The sequence below is a fragment of the Vulpes lagopus genome, chromosome 1 (assembly GCF_018345385.1).
Source record: "Vulpes lagopus strain Blue_001 chromosome 1, ASM1834538v1, whole genome shotgun sequence".
Taxonomy (NCBI): Eukaryota; Metazoa; Chordata; class Mammalia; order Carnivora; family Canidae; genus Vulpes; species Vulpes lagopus.
In genome coordinates this window covers 29092279-29096878 of record NC_054824.1, presented here as the reverse complement: position 1 = coordinate 29096878, position 4600 = coordinate 29092279, and the positions used below count along the sequence as shown (strand labels likewise).

Here is a 4600-nt window from a genome sequence, read left to right as displayed (position 1 = left end):
ATGTCTTTTAATATAAGCATAAATGGCATCATACTGTGACTTTCTGCAAACTGTTTTGATTTTTTTTTACTCAATTTTATGTTTTTGTTAATAGTTTTATTTGAGTAAAATCATATGGTATTTGTCTTTCTCTGTCCGACTTATTTCACTCAGCACAATATCCTTTAGATCCACCCATGTTGCAAATGGTAAGATCTCATCCTTTTGGGGGCACTGGGTGGCTCAGTGGTTGAGCATCTGCCTTTGGGTCAAGTGTGATCCTGGGGTGCTGGGATCAAGTCCTGCATTGGGGTCCCCACAGAGAGCCTGCTTCTCCCTCTGCCTATGTCTCTGCCTCTGTCTGTGTGTGTCTCTCATGAATGAATAATAAAAATCTTTTAAAAAATCCCTCATCTTTTTTTTTCCCCCTCATCCTTTTTAATGGCTGAGTAATATTCCATCATGTATCTATACCAATCTTTTTTTATCCATTCATCTATCGATGAACACTCAGGTTGCTTCCATTATCTTGGCTATTGTAAATAATGCTGCAATAAACTCCTGTAAAAATAGAGGTGCAAAAGCTTTGCACAGTGGCAGTATCGTAGCCAATGAGGTTTATCCAAGGTGCAATTATTGCTAATTGAAAATAGAAGTGCAAATATTTTTTGAACTAGTATTTTTGTTTTCTTTGGGTAAATTACTGGATTGTACTGTAATTTCATTTTTAATTTTTTAAGAACTTTTATACTGCATTCCACAATGATTGCACCAATTTACATTCCCACCAACAATGCACGAGGGTTTCTTTCTCTCCACATCCTCTCCAACACTTGTTATTTCTTCTCTTATTGATTCTAGCCATTCTGACAGGTATAAAGTGATATCTCCTTGTATTCTGACCTGTAGAACTGGGAACTAATAAATGGGTATTGTTTTAAACTGCTTTATGGTAATTTATTATGCAGAAAAGTGGCCCATTTCTCCTATATCTCCATCTTCTTCTCTACATTCAACACTGACTATTGCATGCAAATGGTAAGGCACGATTCTCAGAGAAAAACAACTTGCTTACAGAGATACTCATTTTTACTGGGAGTATTTTACTGGTATATTTTTCAACTAGTGCACCCCAGCAAGGTATAGCCAGGTTTCTAAATTTTTCTTTTTTATCTCTTTTTTAAAAAGTTAACAAATATTTTAAGCATAAGAAAAAATCTAGGGCAGCCCAGGTGGCTCAGTGGTTTAGTGCCGCCTTCAGTCCAGGGCGTGATCCGGAGACCCAGGCAGAGACATAGGCACAGGGAGAAGCAGGCTCCCTGTGGGGACCCCAATGCAGGACTCGATCCCAGGACCCCAGGATCACACTTGACCCAAAGGCAGACGCTCAACCACTGAGCCACCCAGTGCCCCCAAAAGGATGAGATCTTACCATTTGCAACATGGGTGGATCTAAAGGATATTGTGCTGAGTGAAATAAGTCGGACAGAGAAAGACAAATACCATATGATTTTACTTATATGTGGCATCTAAAAAAATAAAACAAATGAACAAACAAACAATAAACAAAAAAAAAACATCTTTTTTTTTAAATGTGAAGAACAGACTGGTTGTTGCCAGAGGGAAGGTGGGTGGGGGATGAGAGAAATAGATTAAGGGGATTAAGAAGTACAAATTTCCACTTATAAGTCACAGGGATGAAAAACACAGCATAGGGAATATGGTCAATAACATTGTAATAACATTGTTTGGTGACAGGTGATGACTATGCTTGTGGGAAGCAATGAGCAATATATAGAATTGTTGAATCATTACATTGTACACCCGAAACTAATATAACATTGTATGTTAATTATACTTCAATAAAATGTATATTAAAAAATAAAAGCCCCCCAAATTAGACAATACTCATTTCATTAAACATCCATTGAATTAAACAACACCCATATATCACAGTCCTCTGGGTCAGAAGTCCAGGCACAATGTGGCTGGGTTCTCTGCTCAGGATCTCAGAGGCTAACATCAAAGTATTGGCTAGACTGAGTTCATTTCTAGAGTCTCTAGAGTCTCTGAATTCTCTTCTAAGCTCATTCAGGTTTGTAGGACATAGGTCCCCTTTTCCCTTGCTGGCCACCAGCCAGAGGCTTCACTTAGGTCCTAGGAGCCACCTATATTCCATGCCACATGACACCCTCTATTTTCAAAAATCTCAGCAACTGAGATTTTTTCTCCTTTATTCAATTCCTTTCTTATTTACTTATTCAAGATTTTATTTATTTATTAGAGAGAGAGAGAGCAAGTAGGGGGAGTGGCAGGCAGAGGGAGAAGGAGAAGCACACTCCCCGCCAAGCAGGGAGCCCAATGTGGGGCTTGATCCCAGAACCCAGGAATCACGACCTGACCCAAAAGCAGATGCTTAACCAACTGAGCCACCCAAGCATCACAAATTCCTCTCATATTTAAAATCTGACTTCCTTTCTTACCTATAGAGCCAAATTTAAAGGATGAATATGATTAGGTCATGCCCACTCAGACAATCTTTCCATCTTAGGGTCAGCTATTTGTGACCTTAAATTACGTCTGCAGAATTCTTTTACAGTGACATCTAGATTAGTGCTTTATGGAATAACTGGAAGACTGTGTGTGTATACCAGGAGTCGGGAATTTAGAAAACCAAATTCCACCTACCACAGACTAGAACTAGAGAGAATATGGCATAGAAAGTCAACACCAGGGGAATTCCTAAGTAGTGGCCATATATGTCCTAGATGTTTAATGTTAAAAATGGGCTAATATATCTAGCTCATGAAATCCTGAATGCTTAAAACTTAGGGGAAGAAAACAAAGGCCATGGAAATCTCTGTGATCTTGGCAGACTGTGATCAATCAAGAAGAGGAACCACAAGCAGGTGTTCCTGATCAAGGTAGCCGCAGGCAGATCAGTGGAAAACTACTTTGCTATTTGAGCCAGCTTTCCAATTAATGCCATTGTAAATGATACATAAAAATAAATCTAATGTAAATACAAAGTTAAATATAAATATAACTGAATATAGTTATAAACAAAGCATTTTTAAAACCAGAATATTAAAAAAATAAATAAAACCAAAATATTTATAAAATGGAAAAGAATTAAAATTGAGGGGAACTGTATTTCATTTCCTATATACTTATGGCTATGTAATGCTCATTCTTCCATATTTTTGTATAGCAGCTATTCCTATTTTAAACACAGAGTAAGAGAAATTATAAAAAATTGATGGTTTAATTAGCAATAATGATAGCTTGGCATTTAACAATCTTTGGTATGGTCCATCTTATCTTTTCCGAGTTATCTTTTACTACTTTCTTACTTGTACTATCTCATGTAGCAACAAAACAGAATTGTTCCTTTTTCCCTAAACCCACCACTACAGCTTTAGCCATGTGTCTACCTCTGATAATACTTTTGATGCCATCAAATTCTATTAAATTTGTTAGATTCTCTTTTTAAAAATATTTTATTTTTATTTATTCATGAGAGACACAGAGATGCAGAGACATAGGCAGAGGGAGAAGCAGACTCCCTGCAAGGAGCCGCATGTGGGACTCAATCCTGGACCCTAGGATCATGCCCTGAGCCAAAGGCAGACGCTCAACCACTGAGCCACCCAGACATCCTGAATTTGTTAGATTCTACTGGTCCTTTTGGGACCATCTCAAATGTTGCCTTCTTGGTGAAACATTCTTTGATCTATATCCCAGCCTTTGGTAAAAATAATCTTTTCCATCTGAACTCCTGTAGTACTTCATTCAAAATTAAGTTTCCTGTCACTTCCTACCTTACCCTGTGGTTATTGTGTTCCTATTGTACCACCCTCTACTTGACTGTGTCCTTGTGCAGTAGTAATTTGGACTCTTTCATTTCAGATTACCCATGAGCCTGGCAAAATACCTCGCACTACAAGTATTTAAAAACTGTGGGATTATCTATTGAATGCATGTATTTTTTGTCTCTATCACTGTGCCAAATCAAGGTAAAAGAAATTAATATAATTCTTGCTCTAGAGAAGACCTTAGCCACATCAGCCAGACCTTAGTCACAATTATATTTCACAAATTATTTCTTAAAATTCCCCAAAGTTGTAATTTCCCCATTTCAGCAAACAAACCCTCAGTAGAACACAATCTCCTCACATGCACAGACTTGCGTCATACCTGTGTGCTGCAAGCCTCGATCATGTCAAACACCGAGAGAAGTAAGTTCCTCTAGACTGATTGCCCCAAATCCTTCCTAAACTCTCTCTTCCCCTGAAGCTTTCCAAACAAAGTTTGACCACATTACCGGGGGGAGAGGAAGGTTTTTGCCTTAAATCAGTGAAAAAAGAAAATGTCTACAAGAAAATGAAACAGTTATCTGTTTCTCTTGTGACAGAAGTGGATGACATGTCACCCTCCTATGGTTTTCACGAATTTCATTGTCATAAGATTTTATGGAAATAAATACTGAATTAAATTAGATCACTCATATCTGCCCCATGAGATATTTTATGAACATACAACCTTTTTTTTCAAACATTTGAGTTAAATTTTGGCTTACAAGTTAAAACGGTTTGACAGAACCACTTACTCCTTTTTTTTT

The 4600-nt window shown here is 37.6% G+C and overlaps 1 pseudogene; it reads left to right on the top strand.

Annotated features, from left to right (window-relative positions):
* Window positions 1-561: 561 nt before the first annotated feature.
* On the top strand, window positions 562-680 carry LOC121475550 (annotated as a pseudogene).
* The last annotated feature ends 3920 nt before the right edge of the window (window positions 681-4600 follow it).